This window comes from Canis lupus, chromosome 21 (genome assembly GCF_011100685.1).
Source record: "Canis lupus familiaris isolate Mischka breed German Shepherd chromosome 21, alternate assembly UU_Cfam_GSD_1.0, whole genome shotgun sequence".
Lineage (NCBI taxonomy): Eukaryota > Metazoa > Chordata > Mammalia > Carnivora > Canidae > Canis > Canis lupus.
Window position 1 is genome coordinate 17,642,232 of NC_049242.1, and position 21,254 is coordinate 17,663,485.

The 21,254-nt window shown below is 34.1% G+C and overlaps 1 long non-coding RNA gene across 1 annotated transcript; it reads left to right on the forward strand.

Moving 5' to 3' along the window:
- The first annotated feature begins 516 nt into the window (after window positions 1-516).
- LOC119864967 lies at window positions 517-6,610 on the forward strand. The gene is made up of 3 exons (XR_005375609.1): window positions 517-778; window positions 4,101-4,157; window positions 6,293-6,610. It is a non-coding gene; the product is annotated as an uncharacterized LOC119864967 (long non-coding RNA).
- Window positions 6,611-21,254: the final 14,644 nt, after the last annotated feature.

The following is a 21,254-nucleotide window of genomic DNA, read 5'->3' on the forward strand; positions in this document are numbered from 1 at the left end:
CTCCCACTTCAGTTTTAGCTTGAACATACATTTTTAACAGCTTGATGTGCAATAAAGTGTTCATGAATGCTCCATTTTAGTTCACCTAAAAATAAAAGCAGAGCAAAATGTCTAATATCAATAGGATGGCAATCTCTGGTAGGCTGGCAGGATTCTAGTTTTACATGCTAAATGGCAGATTATGAAAAACATGTATTTAGTTACATTGTAATAAGAATCTGAACTACTGAGTTCCAGTTTCTGTTTTTCCCTGAATTTGCTGCAAGACAGTACCTCATTAACCTCTCTGGACTTCAGTTTCCTTGATTAAAATAGAAACACTTGGCTTAAATATTTCTGAAGTTGTTTCTAGTTTCATCAGTTCTCCTTGGACTGTAATGATATTTCTACATTAAATAATGTTTATCTTTAATTCATAACTGGGGATTTATTAATATATAAGCTTTCTCATTGAGTTTCTAGTCAGGACCATCTGGCTTATTTCTGTTCTATTTTGGGCACTGTTTTCAGTGAGAAGATATCCACCCTCCAATTACAGGAGCCTGGAGCCTGACTCTGGAACCTTTGAAGCTTTGTTATATTCCTGGTAAAGAGACACTTTTTGAAACCTGCAAGGGAGGGTGATATTTCTAAGGTTCGAGAAAGTGTGAACTTTGGCACTGAACATATTATGCTATTCAGTTGTACTTCCTGAAGTTTATGCTTAATGTAGGCATGGTGCTGCTATTGTAAAACACGCTTTTGAATCAAAGAAGAAAGAGGAAGTATCTCGATAAAGGTAATTTTGACATAAAGATATCTATTGTTACTAACAGAGCTTCTGAATACACTGGAACAGTTCTTGACAGTAAAAAGGTTTTCATTATATATTTTCCATCACAGTCAAACAAGCAGGAAGGAAGAAAAAAAGAACAATCCTTAAATGTCTATGTTAAGAAATAGAGAAAGAAAAATGAATTTCACAGTAACGGAAAGGATAGTATTTTTGTTCTCAGCAGACATGATTTTATGTTGTTAGCAGGAGTGTCTATATTAAAAAGAGTTAAATAAAGTTTCACTTAATAAATTTTAATTGAGTAGGACAACCATATTCATTTACTCATAGTTGAAGTTGCTATTTTACATTATTGTGTAATGTGTATTTTACACTATTGTGTAGTTGATGTTTCTTAAAGAATTTTTAAGATGACTTGACTCAAACATGTATTTTACAGAGGCAGCAATGTTAAAGGATAATGCCTTTGAGTCCTTGGCTTCATTTTCCATTTGTGAAACATTCGTCAAGAGGCTCTGTAAACCTTAGTTTCCTCATCCATGAAATCTGTAGAATATAATTGCTATTGTAATTAGCTAGTTAGGGAGATTTGCCCAAAGTTACACAATAACTATTATTAGGACTAAATTAGATATGAGGTCTGAAATCCAGTCCTTATTTGTTATACTATACTAAATTGCTTCCTCCCATAAAATGTAATGTGTGTATTTTTTTCATGTTTTCCAGATACAATAATGTTACTTGCATCATACATATATATGTGTAATACATATAGATGCAGTAATATTATATGTTTATAATATATGTATATGTATGTGTTACTATATATAGTTAGTAACTATGTCTTACCTTGTGCCAGACACTGTTTTAAACACCTATATTGCTTACCAGTAATACGTTACCTAATCTTCACAACAACCATAAATATTGTATCTTCTTCAATATAGATACTGTGGTACAGGAGAGTCAAACTGCTTGTTAAGTCACAGAGTAGGTAGTTTGAGGCAAGATTTGAATCCTGGAAGTCTGGCTCCACAGTGCATGATCTTAGTTATTAATATCCATTATCTGTACCTTGTAATTACTGAGTTTCTAAAATAAGGGTTCTGATAGCATTGAAACAACACTCATTTAAGTTCTCTGATAAGTCTTTCCTATTCCTGCATTCTTGGGAACCTTGGGGGAATGCTTATACTAATGCAAAGTGATAATAATAGGGCAAATACTAATCTATGTAATAGAAGTACAATTATGTAAAGCAAAACACCACGAAATTATTACCACAGTTGTGTTGAAGTGATAAAACGTTGGCCATTTTAGATATAGCACTTCTGCATGTGAAAGACCAATCTCATGATTGTGAGCTTCGGTTAGTGAGAGAATTGTCTGGAGACTAGGTTAGAAGATACTGCAATTGTTAACATAGCTTACTAATGGGGCCCGAACTAGGGGAGAGACCATGAGTCTGAGACAAAAAAATGAGGCTGTTGTTTATAGTACTACTAGTCCTAAGCTTTCAAGTCCAAAAGACAAAGAATGAAGAACAGGCCAACTTTATTCTATCATATCTGCATGATCATTTTCTCTGTTCCTGACTCCGTAACTCTTCAGTCTTGAAAAAAAGAATCATAGTGCAAAAATGCGGACAATTTAGAACATTTAAACTATGTCATCTCAAGATTTCTAACATGTTCCATTATACTCCTTGCTCCTGATTCTAATAACATTTTGCCTAACTATCCCTATCTTCTGTTTCATCCCTAAAAAAAATTAAGGATAAGAACTGCAAGTATCCATTGCATTTATGAAAGTATGAAGTCATTTTTGGCCTTTGAATGATTTCAGTAGAGGATTGAGGCCCAAAACCAAATAATGGTAAACTGAACAATAATGAATGAAGTGGAGATTGACAAAGAAAAGACTGAAGATGCAGGAGAGAGAGAAAGAGAAATAAAGAAAGGTATGGATATAGAGAGATAGAAGATGTGAGTGAACAAAGTTCTGCAGGAGACATGGATAAATGCTTATGCTACAAAGTGATAATGGTGTGATTAATCATTGAGATATTATTATTAAAAAACATCAAAAATTGTGACTCCTTGGGTTACAGTGGTAAGCCTATTTGTTTTTCATATTACACTTCCCAGGTTTTCTATTGTGTTGCTGCATTATTTTATAATATAAATTATGTGATATAATTTAAACTTGGTAGTAAACTTAAAATTGAAAAGGACTCCTTACCCAATTCTTCCACAGTCCAGCTCCCCCCACCCCCATGCAATTCTAGTCATGTATATACAACAATGCTATCATTTGGTAAAGAATAAGGAAAATTGACACCAAGTATATAGGAGAGCATTCTGAATCAATCAAATGACAGAAGAGTTGGTGTATGTGCTATGTGTTTTAAAGAAATTCCTTATCTTTGGAACAGAGGCCATAGTCATAACCTTGGTGCAAAGATCACTAAGGATAACTCTGTATCTATTTCTAATATTATGAACAAAGATGCAGTCCCTCTGTCAGAGAGTATTGTCATATTTTACAACAATGAGAATTCAAATAACTTCCAAATCCACTCTCAGAGCTGAGAGTTTGGGGATAGAAAATTTTGGAAGAAGAAAGAAGGGTCAAAAAAAATTGAAATCATCCTTTTATTCTTATATAATTATTTTTCAGCTATTTCTTCTCTATCTATATAATGGGTACTCAAGATAGATTCTGTAGAACCCACTTCCTGAATATGTAGAACAATGGTTGTCTATACAAAAATGAGTTAAGAAAACTTTATTAAATCCCAAGGTATGGTGAGCTAACTTGATGGAAATTAAACACAAGAATAGAAGCATAGGGAGAGAGATTAATATAAGAATGATCTAATTAAGTAATTGTTGTGTTGTAAGTTATGAGCTTTCAATTAAATAAAAACTTAAATTACTCTTTTTGCCTCTGTTAATTAGTGGGTTTTATATCTGCTTCAGTTAAGCATGAAGAGGATACTGGTACAGTCTTTCACCACAGGGACTACATTTGCAATTTTTCGAGTCTTCTGGGATTTAACACAATTAAAATGAAATTGAATCCTTGGCTTAATCCTGCTGAGAGAGTTTGTTGGACAGAAAGCCCCACAGCTTTACAAGAGTGGAGACTTGAATAAAGTGGAGTGTTTTACCATCCCAGTTGTGTTTAGACACTGTCTTCTTCATGGAGTTATCTTGGTTTATCTGGTTGGCATCATTTTGTGGACTCTCTAAAGTTCCTCCAGGATCTCCATTTTTGCATTCATGATAATTTATTTTATTTACTCATCTCTCTTCCTTAATAGACTATAAACTTTGAAGACAAGTAGAATGTCTTATCACCAAGGATGAGATCATTGTTGGTAAGCTCAAGGTTTGATGCATGATCAGTGTCAAGTAGTTACTTTACATGGTCTCACTGGACACACAAAGCATTTTTGCCTTCATTGGCCACAGCCCACATGTGCAGGGTCTGGCACAATTCAGAGCTCTGCTCCTCAGATTCATCATCAATTAACTCCTTTTGGCTTTTTTATGATTACTACAATCAACTACCTTGACTATTACAACTAACTGGGTTTCTGGGATTCTTGTCATTAGACAGATAGGTTGTGGTTAACACATTATGCTTCCCAGGTATCCAATGTAGTAAGGTGGGAGAAGAATGGACACAAATTCTGGAATTAAAGTGTTCCAGGTTACCGTTTTACTGCTTACTTTTTTGAATTCTCTCAAGTCCCTTAATCTCTTTAGAGCCTGCTGTCTTATTTTAAAGAACAAAAAATATCAATTGCTTTTCTTTTTAGAAAAGTTTAAATAAGGATTTAAACCTAAGAACTTATTGTTGTGAGGATTAAAATGAGATGGAATACGTATATTTTAAAAGAGGAAAGAAACTTTCCTTTCATATTTGTCCTTAGAAAATTCTAGACTATTTTTTATTTTTATTTTTATTTTTATTTTTTATTTTTTATTTTATTTTTTTTTATTTATTTATGATAGTCACAGAGAGAGAGAGAGAGAGAGAGAGAGAGGCAGAGACACAGGCAGAGGGAGAAGCAGGCTCCATGCACCGGGAGACCGACGTGGGACCCGATCCTGGGTCTCCAGGATCACGCCCTGGGCCAAAGGCAGGCGCCAAACCGCTGCGCCACCCAGGGATCCCAGAAAATTCTAGACTATTTTTTAAAAGATACTTCATACTGGCCTCAAAGAGCAACAGTTCAAACTTACATGGCTTCATGCATGGCAGGATATGTCCCACCAAGCACCTTTCTTTTTTAGTGGAGAAGTCTGTCAAAATACAGTCCCTGAATCACCTATATGAGACTTATCTTAAATATTTTTTAAGAAGTCATAATTCTTGATCCTGTTTTAGACCTATTTAGCTAGAATCTATAATGGTAGAACCACAAATACGGACTTTCAGTATTTTTTCACTCAAGTGATATCTATGCATATTAAAGTTTGAGTGTCAATGATCTGGATCAAAGAGTCTAATCTAGCAAGGTACAATTAACTGAAATACATACCAGGGCCTATTACTTATGCACTCGGGTAGGCTGGCAATAAAGAATATTTAGGGATGTTTGTCAGTAGATGGCACAATTTAAGTGTCAGATGAGGTTGCCTATAATAAGTACAATGCAATCTTACCTAAGTTAGTATTCACCTACTCATTCATTCATTCCTGTCAATTACTTATTTATACATTTAGTCATTCAATGCACTCTAAGTGTGAAGTAAAAATCAGAGTTTTTCTCTACATTCAGGGATGTTTCCATCTGATAGGGGAGAAAAACAAGATACTTTGAATTACAATGTGAATATTAATTGCCATGTTGGATATAACATGCAGTGCTAATAATGAAAGTTGTACCTAACCCAGTTAGTAGTGGATGAAAACTTCAGGTTGAATAGGAGTTAGCTAAGCAAAGGGGAGGGACCGAAGACAGGATTGTTTCAGGAAAGTGGAACAGCTTGTGCATAGGTAGGAAGCCAAATACGAGTGTATTTTGAACATGTAAATAGAGTGGCTGGAGCATAAGGCAGGAGAACAGTGAAAGATGCATCTGGGGCAGTATAATTCTCGAAGCAAGCAGAACTTTAATGCTGTAGTCACTATTTTTATCCTACATGCCCTGATTTCAATGTAATAAGCTTTTCATTTACCATATGGAGATAGTGGCTTAGAACATGTAGAGAAGGTCTTATTTTCCATAGATGAATTATGTTGTCAAATGGTAAACTGCCATATGGCAAAATGTGGTTCTAGAATTACATTTCTGAGCGAGGCTTTACCAAAGATGTAAAATTGCCTCTGTAAAAGGGAAATGTTTGCTATGAGGGTACTATTATATTGTTATAAAGAGTTATGCACTAGTTTATTGTGTTTTAATTAATGCTCACTGCCCATCTCTAAGCTGTTATATCTTAAAAAAATCATGGCTAGTTTGACTATTGAATGAGATTTTTCTTTCTTTTTCTTCTTTGGTAGATATCCATCCTCCTGTGACGTTATTCAAGAAATTGATTTTACCAATTACAATCCAGTTTCATAATTTAGATGGAATTTTGCCATAAAAGGTTTGCTAATTATTTGGCCAAAACAACTTATATGTTGAATGAAATTCTTTGAGAAAGTGAGAAGTTTAAATCTCCAGAATAGTATGGATTTGTCTTCTCTAAATGAAGATTTCCTACCAGTTGACTCTTATTAGCAACTATGGTTAACTCAAACAGATGACTAATCCCCATTTATCCATTCAGTGTCCTGCGTGAATTCATGACATAAATGCCATACATAACATCCTAAGTTTAATGCTGATTTTTGAGCCACTTTCAGGAAAGAAGAGAAACATAGAAGGATAAAAAGACGCCTTGGAGGTAAAAAGGAAAATAAATTTCTAGCAAAGTTTACTAATAGCATACTTTCTGACAGACAGCAAATAAATTATTACTTTTGGGGGTTTGGTTTGGTTTAGGTTTTAGAACTGGCAAGCTATAAGGTCATTGTTAAGTACAAATTAAATAGATCTGTAAAGTATCCCAATCCTATTTTTATTTCCATCTCCCTAATCCCTGCAATAATAGCGTACCTCTCCAAATCACCTCCCACTCTAATATAATCTCCATAGAGCAAATTTGGCCATGCTATTCTTGAGAAGCCTGAATTGCCCATCTCTGAGCATAGACACACATAAACACACACACACACACACACACACTCTCTCTCTCTCTCTCTCTCTCTCACACATTTAATGTGACATCCTCCCCTTTTAGATAGGCAGAAAAGACCCTTCAAAATGGACCTGCTTCCTTTTAGCCATATCTCTACCTATTCGTCATTTTTCAGGGTAGAAAACTAGTTCTTTCATCATTTATAGGATAAAGCCTTTCATGTATCCAGGCCTTTTACATGCTGTTTTCTTTGAGTGGATGCCTTTTGCCATCCCACATGTGGAGGAATAACTGGAACCTTTCCTACACAATAGTGGACAACTTGGATAAAGCTCCCTGTAAGAAGAATATTTTCCCAAACATGTGAGAAACCCTCAGTTTTCACTTTATTTCCTAACATGAAATTCTTATAAAACCTATTCCTCACAAAAGCAGTTTCCATGAATTGCTTCCATTCAGTATATAGGGAAACTCAAAGACTTTATATAAATCAGAGTAGGCAATGCATTTGAATTGTAAGTCCCAGACTCTTGATTTTCTTACTCACAGTGCCTGGTTAAGTGGATTTTTAGCAGTAACACACTCAAGAAGGAAGAGACAGTAACTAAAGGATGCGTGCGATGGGGGTGCACCGTGAGACACCAATTGACTGACTGACCTCAATGTAAAAAATTATAGCTTAGTGCTGAATCCCCTCCCCTACTCTCTGGCAGCTGCTAATTTAGGCTGGTCATCTAAAGCCTCTGAATCTCAATTACCTTGTCTGAAAAATGTAGATTAGTAATACTTAAGAGCTAGCCACTACAGTGCCCATCACTTCCTTGGCCATTAATAAATAATAGTAATATATATACTACTGATAGCAGTAGGACTCCTAGAATGTTGACCAGTTGTCAAAAAAATGTATGCCTATCTATTTTACTAAGAATATCAAAGAACTATCAAATTGGATTTTTCTGGTGGAAGATTCTTTTACAGAACGATCTTAAGTCCCCTCTCTTACATGCAATATCACACCTGAAGAAAGAAGAGTAATATGCTTTACCGAAAATTCCACCAGGAATATACTAACCTGTTTATCTGTGGCATAGCAATTTACATTTAGAATCTTGGAATTTCCTAGTAGGAGCTTAAGCCATAAATGGAGACATAACTATAACCAAATCATTGGATTTTAAATGAAATTTTGGTCCTAAGAAAGAGGGTTACACTGAATTTTCTTTGAGCACCAGTGTGTACATGGTAGCTAGAAGGAGAGAGAAAATCTAGAGGTGTTTTATTTGGCCTCAATAAATCCAAATATCTGTTCTGATTTTTGTCAAGTAGATTCAGTTGTTGATCCCTTCAGGAAAGCTAATGGTGTTGGGTACTCTGGCTATGTGGTATATGAAATACAGGATGATAGAAGAAAGAACTATAAGGGAAAAATTCCTTAAGAATATTTTAAAAATCAAGATAATAAAAATACTTAAAGAATATGTATGCATGATAAAGTTTTCTAGATGTCTTGTTGAAGCCTGAATTAATATACAAGAATTACTACTAAAATAACTGGTGCCTGTACAGTCTTTAAGTATGACTTCATTTTCATCTCCCCAGGGCAGAATGTATGGTTTCTTGAAGTGGACTCTGTTAGGCACTCAGGATTGAATTTGTATAAAAGTTTTTTCTTTCTTTCTTTCTTTCTTTCTTTCTTTCTTTCTTTCTTTCTTTCTTTCTTTCTTCTTTCTTTCTTTCTTCTTCTTTCTTTCTTTCTTCTTTCTTTTTCTTTCTTTCTTTCTTTCTTTCTTTTTCTTCTTTCTTTCTTTCTTTTCTTTCTTTCTTTCTTTCTTTCTTTCTTTCTTTCTTTCTTTCTTTCTTTCTTTCTTTCTTTCTTTCTTTCTTTCTCCTTTTTTTAAAGTTAGTTCTTTCATCCCTGTTTTCCCCCTCTCTCCCAGATGTTTTACAAAGTATTTTAAAATAATAGACATATTTAGTATGTGTATTTTAATAATCCCTACTTTTACCACCATGCCATAAATGTTTTAGACACTTAAGAAACACTTGTGGAACAAATATATAAATGAGCACAAGAGTTATACAGGGCAGAAATAAATTTGCCATAAAGAGTAATGCTGTTTTTATAGAGGGAAGAAAGCTGGTGTGTTTCCTTTCAGCCTGTTTCAAAAGGGGGTTCAACAGTGCTTTAGTGTTGCAGAGATATTTTCCATACACTTAGGAGTTAATGCCTCAATGCTCTTGCTAACCCACAAATGATTTACTATAAATTATATATATAGAATATGTAATATGTATATATTCAAATTAGCATATGTTCATGTATATGTTTTATTAATATGCATTTATATATTATATTTGCATATTCATTCTTTCACTATCTTGACATCTTTCATGAAGGGTTTATAGATAGTAATCCACAATTTGTTCACAAAAATGAGAAAGGTTGATTATAGTTTGGATTCAAACTAGTAAGCTTTTTCAGACACCACCATTTTAGATCTAACAATATCCAGCTAGACTGAAGTAATTTTTTTCTGTGTTACTTTGTGATTTTCCGCCTTTATACCAATTCATTATTTGTCTTCCTTCTGCCTGAAATGCCTTCTTTCATTATATGTTGCTTATCTAAACCATATACTTCCAAGACATTCCATCTCAAAAGCTACTTACTCTGGAATTGTTACCTTCTCATCTTCTCAAGTAGAGGCAGTGTTTAGGTCTCATGATTTCCCATGGACTGTCTCTATATCTCATAAGACATATTTTCTCTTTTATGTGAGAATTATTACACTTGCCTTTACATTTTACACTATAAACTTTTTAAGAGTAGGTGATATGTGTGGTTTACTTTTATATTTTGTGAAGGGCTAACAGAGTAATAAATATTTTATGGATTATCAAAAAAGGGAACCAAAAATATAAATTTCAAAGTAAGGTAGAATTTTATTCTATTGACTTACTAAACTTCAATGAAGACATCACTGAGGTATCAATACAAATATGTTATTTGGATATAAACAACTGCAGTTTTATAAAGTTCCTTGTAAAGGGAATATTCAATAACATATCACTTAAAAGTCATAGAATGAGAACAAGAAATCTTATTTGAAAAAAAATTGATATATGTTAATATGGATGATAAATAAAATCTGGTTATGTTGTGATAAGCATTCTGAAAGTATAAAATACTTTAATCATAAGATTTCCAGATCTAGTAGTAATGAATAACTGGAAAAATATTAATTATAAATGAAATTAAAAATAAAAAGCAAGGAAAAACTGAAATCTACAAACTAATTGAAGCAACCAGTTGTATTCTCAAAGAATACTCAGGAGTAATGGTTTATCATACACCTGTTTTTCACATTTTAGAATAAAAATGAACTCAAATGGATATATATATATAGAGAGAGAGAGAGAGAGAGAGAAAGAGAGAGAGAGATGATAGATAGATAGATAGATAGATAGATAGATAGATCTTTTTCTATGATCTTATTCCACATGCCTTCAAAAATGTATTCCTGATATCTACTGGGAGATATCAATATTTAAACATTATATGACTAAAGAGATTATGATGACTAGAATTATTATATCTTGATGCATTTAGTGGAAAAATGGCATTTATAAGAGATATTACATAAAATTAAAATTCTAATACTGTTTGAAAATGTAACTGTTTGTTTAACCTTAAGAGGATTCAAAGCCTCAGATGAAACTTTGATGTAATCCTAAAGTTACAGTAATCAAAGAACACATTTTGTCTTCTCTATGCAAGAGCTGTTTCATCTGATCTCTAAGAAAAGACTGGTCTTAAGTGATAGGCAGTTATTGGGGATGTCCCTTGATGTCATTAGTTTAATCAGTAGGCAAAAATCCAGGGAAAACCTTTAAGAAATTCTATTATTGTTTCCAGTTTCACTTTTTTTTCTCTTAAGATATGAAAATGTTTGCATTTGTATTTTAAAATGTTTCAATCATCATTTATATAGTTCATTTGTAACATTTATTCAGCAAACTCAATGTGGACAGTTTAGAAAATCATCTGTGTATTGGATAATTAAATCTGTTTAAATATGGAATTAGTTATCAGAGCTTGACAAATTCCCATTAACACTTACAGAAATATGGAATGCTGTATACCGTAAAAACAGGAGCAAAGAAACCTGAAAAATTTCAGACTTGATTATTTCTTCAAAGCTTCTTTTTTTTTACCTTTCTAAATATTTTACATAACCACAGTGATTGTCATAATATTTTGTGTGTTTAGAAAACTAAATATAAGAATTTCTAAATAATGAGCCAGAAACTTCTGGAATAATGGCTTGGCAGAAAGCAACATTTAATTGACCTCAGACCATTGTAATCTCATGAACCAGTACTTGACTTAATAGATCCTATAGTGACTTGAAAGATCCTATGACAACTTACCACTGTGAATATTTATCTATAGGATTTTAGCAAAATAGAAGAAATATTTATGTGAACTTTGTGGGAATTCAGAGCTCTTAAAGACTGAGGGTTCTTTATTCAAAGTTTTACAGTAGAGAACATTGAGGACTTTTAGAATTTAAGAGAAGTAAAAATGGAGTCTATGGGGCATGCTTAAATAATTCAGTTCTAAACAAGATTTAATTAGTCAATTATCTAATAAACATCAGAATTCATAAACAGTGCACAACTGAGTATGTTGAATAAAAGTTGCAAATTGCCTATATTCATAATGGATGATTGAAGCATCATTAAAGATATGTAAATGCAATATCATTTCACTAGAATTTTGAAGAGAGAAAGGTAATTAGAAAAAGAATTGTGAAGTGATATTAGGTATCTTTCCCAGTTGAAATGTGCTAATGATATGTTTCACAAGAAGATGATTGTAGTTCAAGTCCATTTAACAGCCAAGCTGAAGTCTGATTGGCTTTACCCTCTCTCCTTTGTCTAAATTTGGTAGTAAACATGGTATCAGAGAACTTGGAGAATTTTTGTTTATCTCACCTACTAGATTTTGAAAGAGATGTTTGACAGAGTTCAGTTTTTATTGGAAATGAAACTAATGCTACTTAAATTTTCTGAGGATTTTTATTTCACTAACAGTGTGTATCGTTGAGTGCCCTGGAGAATTGGCATGGTTGTCAAAAGAAGCTCAGCTGCTATATTCTCATAAGGTGTACTCTCAGACTTCATTGTTTTAGCTTTTTTTTGAAGGAAGGAACATACCTATTCATAATATCTACATGATTTATATACTGTTATTTAAATAAGGAGACCCGACTGCAGTGGCTCTGATACTTTGGTGACCTATGTAAGCAACGGAAAACCTAAGCTAGAGTCAATGCACTTGAATCCAAGAAAATGAAATTTAGTAGCAACCAATCACAAGCAGCAACTGGACTTGCCTGATCAAGGCAACCACCTAAGGTATAACCAAGCAAATAATCTTAAAATCATCTTTATTAAACTAGGCTAATTTTCTCTTTCCTACACCAATCTTAAAAATATAAACACCCCTTCCTTCACTTTGTGCATACTACATCTCCATGAATTAAGTCCTGGAGGTTACTCTCTCTAGATTAGTAATGACCTTGGTTGTTGTTTTCTGTCTTTCTAGCCCAAACTCCAGAACACATCTCCAAATTGGTGGGATCCTCACTGTTGCAAGAAATGTTTCTTTCCTTACATGTAGAGACCCAACTTTATAAGTTTACTTATAGTCACTCAAAATCTGCGGGACTGACTTAACCTAACCAAAGCCATGAGAGAACTTGATGTCTATTTTTATTGGCACTGTCAACTATTTTGCATCACCAACTCTCCTGAGTTATAAAAGCATAAACTTAAAAAAACTAAAAGCATAAACTTCTCTATATTCTTGCATCTAGTGTTTTGTTATCTTCAGTTTGTGCAAACAAGCCTGTAGCACTTTATTTGACACATTATAGGTCCTCAATAAATGTTTGTTAAAGAAGTGAGTATATTACCCTACAGTATCAATAGATCTGATTGGTGGACCAAGGACCATGTCAGCTATTCAGGACAAATGATTATAACTTGTGACTCTAGTAACCTATAATAGCACTTGCTTCCTGACATTGATGGATTTGTGTGGTCTCCTATGACAAAAGTGATACTTTGATTTCTGAGGTTGGGATTTAAAAGGCATTGCAGCTTTCCTTTTAAACTCTTGGATTGCATTGTGTGGGGAAGCTGGTTGATGACCCTAAACACCCTCATGTAGCCACCAGAGAGGCCCATATGGAGAGGAATTGAAGCCTTCTGACATTTGTACCAATTTGCCAGCCTTGTGTGTGAACCACCTTGAAAATGGGTTCCCCAGACCCAGTCAGGCTCTCCAATGATTGTCTGAGACATTCTCATTATTGTAACCTAATAGGAGATCCTGAGTCAGAACTTCCCAATTACATTGCTTTCAAATTTCTAACCTACAGAACCTGTGAGAAGTCATAAAGAGTTACTGTTTTAAATCACTCAGTTTTTTAGATGATTTTTTTTGTGCAGAATTAATAACTAATACAATGATCTTATCTAAAAAGGTTGGATAGATCTCATCTGAAGTCTGTAGGCCCTATAACCCTTAGGTCAGAATACCAGTCTCTAAAAAACATGGGCAATAATCATTAGATTCTTACTTTCCTATTAATTTCACAATGAAATTAAATGGCTGCTGCAAATTACACGACAATATTTATGTCTTATTCAGGTTGGATACTCCATTTAGTTAGCTGTGATTTCTATATTACTTTAGACTGATCTATATATCTCTATCTACCGATTTATCTATCTATAGATATCTCAGATTATATATCTTCTATATGATGACATAAAAATTATATGATACCAATTGCTATTTTTATATATATATAAATATATACAGTTATATTTATGTATAAATATATACTTTATATGACCCTGACTATATTCTGGTACAATTATAGCCTTTTACACATATTAATTAATTTAATCTTCATAAAATGGCTGTAAAATAGGTATACTTATTAATCCCTTTTTCAGATGAGGAAACAAGTTCAAATAAGCCAAGCTTATTTTGAACTTTTGGAAGGCTCCAAAGTCTATGCCTCACCGTTATGCTGTGCAAGCTTGCTGCCTATTTGGCTAGCAGTGAACAACATCACATTCTGCTACCATGTGCTGAAACATGCTACATACTAACCACCTTAATATTGGCTCATTTCTGGCATAATTCCCAGTGGGGTCCACATATTCTTTAGGTTATGAAACAGAATTTTGGAGCTAGAAGAGTATGATAATATAGGGATAGAAGAGAGAGCTGAATAGGACAAGTCAACAAGGCATCATTACTTAGAACATCTCCTCCATTTTCCTCTCTTTGCAACCAAGTGCATTTCCTTCTTTGTTCCTTCTCCTCTCTCTGTTGGAGAGTCTATGAAGAAAAACCTCATCTTCTTTTTAGACAGATGTGAGTCATTAATCACTCTTTTTAAGCTGATAAAATGATTTGATTTCATAATGTGGCCTACATCCCTACAAATTGGCTACCTGTTTCTAATAATGTCCAGAGTACTGAGCCAAAGAATCTATGGTATATTTTATAGTCCATGTTTTATATAATGATCATATAAAGAAATAAAGATTAAAACAGTAAGAACAGCAAGTCTGGTTTTACTTTATTTTGACTTTCCTATTTGCTGCATTTACCCTTCAGTAGTATTTATGAATTCATACCAAATTATCTGGGATATATTTGAATAGATTTGGTTTGGGACTAACTTAGTAATTATGCTTTTTGAACTTTTGAGTTGACCTTTATCGGAACATTCTTAAAAATAAAAACATAGGTTGATTCAGATTTTTTTAGGTAAATTAGTCTCCTCCTCATTTTGTATCATCAATCTGACTGAGTTTTTTGGCCTTTAAAGCATTATTTTAAGGATTTATTTATTTATTTGAGAGAGAGAGAGACACTGAGAGCAAGCAGGGGGAGGGGCAGAGGGAGAAGGTGAAAGAATCTTAAGTAGACTCTACACAGAACACAGAGTCTAACTTGAGGCTCGATCTTTCGACACTGAGATCATGAGCTGAGCTGAAACCAAGAGTTGGACTCTTAACCAACTGCACCACCCAGGCGCCCTGGAGTATTATTTTTTCCGTAATTCTCCTCCTATACTTACAGCCTCTCTCATCCTCCACCTCATTAGATGCCTCTTATCTCTTTCAGAAGTCTTTTCTACTGGAAAAAAAAATGCTTTTCATTTTATAGCTGTTCACTCTGAACCAGAGACTACTTGTGCTCATCAGTGTCCCAGGTACCTGGAGCACAGATTCAGGGGTAGCAGTGTGTGTGCCATCTGTCAATCCACCTATCCTGGTTGACACCTCAAGTGTAATATTATATTGCTTTATGAATTGTTGAGAATCCACAGTTAGAGAATCACTGTATGATTATACTACATAAAATAGGCCAGTAATTTTAAAGTTGGCATAATAGCCTTTGAAGTTTTCCTGCTCAGGGTATCTAGATACAGTTTCATGGAATCTTTTGGGTGGAATTTAGAAGCACTTTTTTTTTTCTTTTTAATTTTAATAGTAGAAGAGAACACAAATGGCACAGGTCATAGAGTTTAAGGAGTAGGATATTAGATTTTATTTTATCTCCATATTTTCTCACTCTGTGACCTTGGGCATGTCTTGAATTTCTCATTGGTTAGGTTGCCCACAATACTAACTGATTTGTTTACTTTCCATGGTTTATGTGAGAAGCAAATGAAGGAGACAGTTTATGAAGGTATTTTAAATATTAATAAATATTTATATATGTATTATCTTCAATAACAAAGCAGTGCATGCTTGACTATCCCATCCATTTCCCCTCTCCTCATCATAATGGAAGGCAAGGGCTATATTTGATTTGTCCTTTTATCCTCTACACATCAATATCACTGGAGACCAGTAAGCCTATTATCAAATAATCAATAAATGTAAAATAGATTGTGACTGATTGCATTTTGTTTTTCCATGATGTGTGTGCAGAAAAGTGGATGATATCCAAATACAACTATAGTGTTTGGACACGCCTGGGGGTGGTGGGAAGTGGACGTCATGAAGAAACAATATGTTATGTGGTTGCTTATAAATATTTAACAACCAGATTTCCAGTGAAGGTGGAAATGGAAGTTCTGATTTAGAATTTGCTGGCTTATTTCCATAGAATAACTACCATTATTGATTTCAAGTTACCAAAGTGGCCTTACTGAAAGTGGAATTGGAAAGAGATTTGTAGTAGCACACCATTACATGGTATTTTCAGAATATAGAAGCAACAGATATAAGTAATTGCAAGTGTTTAGATAAGAATGAAATGAATGAATAAAAGTATAGAAATAGAGTTAAGAATTAATGACTTTTGAGTACCTATTTTTGTTTTTAACATTATTTAGCTATAAGCTTATAGAATTTCTCTTTTAATGATGGTTGTATTTGTCAATATCTCTGAAAATATGACATTTGGCTCTCATGAGGTCATACAAGCTGGGTCTGCATACATATGACTATGTCCCTTTGAAATAGCTCTGACACCTCACTAAATCATTATTCACAGTTTACCATAGTTTAGAATTAAGTATTAGTGGGTTTCTGTACTGCAGGCCAGGAATTTTCTTTATTGAAATATTATGAAGTGTTTATCAAGTAGATTTTAGGTCCTTACCCTTTTTTATTGCTCCTGTCAAGAATAAAAAATCCTTTATAAATTGTATACTATATTAAGAAATTTGGGATCCCTGGGTGTCTCAGCGGTTTAGTGCCTGCCTTTGGCCCAGGGTGTGATCCTGGCGTTCCAGGATCGAATCCCACATTGGGCTCCTTGTATGGAGCCTGCTCCTCCTTCTGCCTGTGTCTCTGCCTCTCTCCCTCTCCTCTCTGTGTCTCTCATGAGTAAATAAAAAAAATCTTAAAAAAAAAAAGAATTATACCACCTGATATATGCATGTAAACTAAGTAGGTCATATTTTAGATCACTGCTACAACTAGTAGTTCTTACAAATAAGAATAAAAATAAAGCTTATAAAATTTTATTATTTTTATTGGAGTTCAATTTGCCAACATACAGTATAACACCCAGTACTCATTCCATCAAGTGACCCCCCAGTGCCCGTCGCCCAGTCACCCCAACCCCCTGCCACCTCCCCTTCCACTACCCCTTGTTCATTTCCCAGAGTTAGGAGTCTCTCATGTTCTGTCATCCTCACAGATATTTCCCACTCATTTTCTCCCCTTTCCCCTTTAATCCCTTTCACTATTTTTTATATTCCCCGAATGAATGAAACCATATAATGTTTGTCCTTCTCTGACTGACTTACTTCACTCCGCATAATACCCTTCAGTAACATCCACGTTGAAGCAAATGGTGGGTATTCCTTGTTTCTAATGGCTGAGATAAAAATTTTAAATAGGAATTACTATTGGTGGCAACAATTCCCAGCATAAAGTACATGGGGTTCTTTTTTAACTCTTTTAAATTTTATTTTATTCCTTTTATGGCCTTAACACAATACTCTTAACCCTAATTTAGTTATAGAATAAATATCTGAAAATGACAATTCCTCACCCCCATTCCTCCAAGAAGAGTTATCTATTCAAACCAAAGAAGATTCCTACCATCTACTACCATCTTTTTCCTTCAAATCTTTTTCAGCTTTGTGATTTCCCATCTATTCTTCTTACCCTCTTGCCTAAATCAGGATAATAGTTTTTTCACTTTGGCCAAATCTGAACTAGGTTCTGGCTCCAAAGCTCTAAACTGTGAGAAGATAGGCTGTTTGGAACACGACAGGCAAAAGCTATTATTTTAAAAAGTATTGTGGATTTTATTTTAAAGCTGAAAACAATATGTTTTTAAAGAAGAAAGGTGAAATTATAAACTTTTAAAAAATATTTTATTTATTTATTCATAGAAACACACATAGAGAGAAGCAGGTTTCCTGTGGGAAGCCGGATATGGGACTCAATCCCGGAGTCCCGGATCATGCCCTGGAGCTGAGGGCAGGTACTCAACAACTGAGCCTCCCAGGTGTCCGAAAAGTGAAATTATAAATAAGAATTTTATTTTTAAAAAAATGTGTCAGAAATCTCACAGAGGAAGACATAGACATGGCCAACAAGCACATGAGAAAATGCTCTGCATCACTTGCCATCAGGGAAATACAAATCAAAACCACAATGAGATACCACCTCACACCAGTGAGAATGGGGAAAATTAACAAGACAGGAAACCACAAATGTTGGAGAGGGTGTGGAGAAAGGGGAACCCTCTTGCACTGTTAGGAATGTGAACTGGTGCAGCCACTCTGGAAAACTGTGTGGAGGTTCCTCAAAGAGTTAAAAATAGACCTGCCCTACGACCCAGAAATTGCACTGTTGGGGATTTACCCCAAAGATACAGATGCAATGAAACGCCAGGACACCTGCACCCCGATGTTCATAGCAGCAATGGCCACGATAGCCAAACTGTGGAAGGAGCCTCGGTGTCCCACAAAAGATGAATGGATAAAGAAGATGTGGTTTATGTATACAAGGGAATATTACTCAGCCATTAGAAATGACAAACACCCACCATTTGCTTCGACATGGATGGAACTGGAGGGTATTATGCTGAGTGAAATAAGTCAATTGGAGAAGGACAAACATTATATGTTCTCATTCATTTGGGAAATATAAAAAATAGTGAAAGGGAATAAAGGGGAAAGGAGAAAAAAAATGAGTGGGAAATATCAGAAAGGGAGGCAGAACATAAGAGCCTCCTAACTCTGGGAAACGAACAAGGGGTGGTAGAAAGGGAGGTGGGCGGAGGGTGGGGGTGACTGGGTGACGGGCATTGAGGGGAGCACTTGATGGGATGAGCATTGGGTGTTACGCTATATGTTGGCAAATTGAACTCCAATAAAAAAATAAAAAATAAAATAAAAAAAACTAGATTTGGACTTCCCAACCTCCACATTTGGGACAAAATAAATTTCCATTGTTTCAGCCCTCAAAAAAAAAAATAAAGTGTCATTATCTTTAACAAACAACAATTATATTTATAATAGGTAGAGGAAGGATTAATGGACTGAAAGAAAGAGAAAGAAGGAATAAATAGATGCAGAGCTGTGGATGGACATATAATGTTTGCCATCTTAAATATATAGTTTTTCCTTCTATTTCTTTTCATATAACATTATTCTATAATCACTTCCTCATCTTCCTCATATATTAATTATAAATATTCTTTTTTAATTGTTTGAATACCACATCCTACAGATGTGTGATAGAACAATTGTCTTAACTTTGGTCGGCATAGGTTGCTTTCTAAGATTTTGAGTTATAAATAGCAATATGTTAAATAATTTTATATGTGGTGTGCCTGAGTGGCTCAGTTAGTTAAACATCTGACTCTTGATCTCAGCTCAGGTCTTGATCTCAGGAGCTCCAGTTTAAGTCTCATGTTAGGATCCACACTGGACATGGAGCCTACTTAAAAAAAATTATGTGCTATTCTTTGTATTTATTTCTTTTTTAAAGACATAATTGATATATCACATTATATTAGTTTTAGGTGTACAACATAATGATTCAATACATGTATATGTTGTGAAATGATCTCCACATTAAGTGTAGTTAACAACATCCATCACCACACAGTTACAATTTTTTCTTTGTGATGAAAACTTTTAGTATTTCTCTCTTAGCAACTTGCAAATACACAATATAGTATTAATCAACTGTATTCATCTTTGATTATTTCCTTAGGTTGATTCCAGAATATGGAGCTTCTGGGTCATAAACAATGGATATTCTAAAATTGTTATTATGTATATTGTGAAATTTTGAGAAAATATTTTACATCTAGTGAAAAAGGCTGGCCTTGGTACCTAATACTTACTGCCCATGCTTCCCTGCATCCATGTCTACACCAGAAAACTATGGCATTGATATCAAGCCATCAAATCATGTTTGTGAGTAATAAAGCAGAAGTGTTCACGTGATATATCAAGAGCTCACAGCTTGTGAGTAAAAGAGATCAGGTTTTTGTTTGTTTGTTTGTTTAAGCCAGAGCCTAACTCAGGCTTGAACTCATGATCCTGAGATCAACACCTGAGTTGAGATCAAGAGTCAGATGCTTAACCAACTGAGCCTCCCAGGCACCTCTAGATCAGGTTTTAAACCGTGCATTTCACACATACTAACTATGAATGTGTTCAAGTTGTTTATTGTGCATGCGTTTATCTCACCATCTATAAGGAATATATTAGAATTACCTTCAGTAGTGTTGTAAGGATTATAAATAATGTATGTAAAGTGAGTTGACAATGTTGATTCTGAGTAGATGGTATTTATTTATTTATTTATTTATTTATTCATTCATTCATTCATTCATTCATACATTCATTTGTTTATTTATTTATTTGATGGTAGTTATTTATAAAGTCCAGGAAAAATTTCGGGAAATATTTCCATAAACTGAATTGGATTTCAGCCAAAGAATACAGCTCTTCTCAGCATGTAAAATCAGCTCTTTAATGACCTTACATGGCCAAAACCTGGATTTCACCCCTCAGGTTAACTCTAAACCTGCTTTTATGAGTGAGATGCAACCCCTTCATAATTATAGCATTATCTCTCCCACCATGAAAATTCATTAGTGCATCTGCCTTGTTTTTTTCAGGGATTAGTAGGGAAATATTGTGATTCTCGTTGGAAAAGATGAAAATGATCTTCATAGTAAAAAACACATGATGAAATTAAAAGTAATTGCTTTGCCTATAATTTTTAACACAGGTAATTTATGATCACTTAAATATACAAATATGTATTTAAATATATTTTTGAAACTATGTATATTATGATTACCTAAGTGTTTCTAATACTTATGAATCAGGATTTAAACAAAAGATGTATTTTAGATTCTTTTATGTGAGGAGCTAACTCTTGGCAAGCATTTGCAATAAAATTCTTTTTATGATATTTAAATTTTAAAGCAACTAATTTATTCTGGTATATATCCTTTTGTCCATATAGGGATTGGTCTCTTTATTCCCATGGCAGCAGCTGTTCTATTCTGGGTCTTTGCAATTTCTTAAATAAATTAAAATTAAAGGAGTTTTAATAGTGATCATCAGAATTTCAACATATATAGAAAATGCATGCATTCGCCAGATCATCATTGCTCCAGAAATTCCTTTCTTTACCCATTGATGGTACCTGCTTAGTCCCCAAAGATCTTATTTTTCCATGTTTATCCT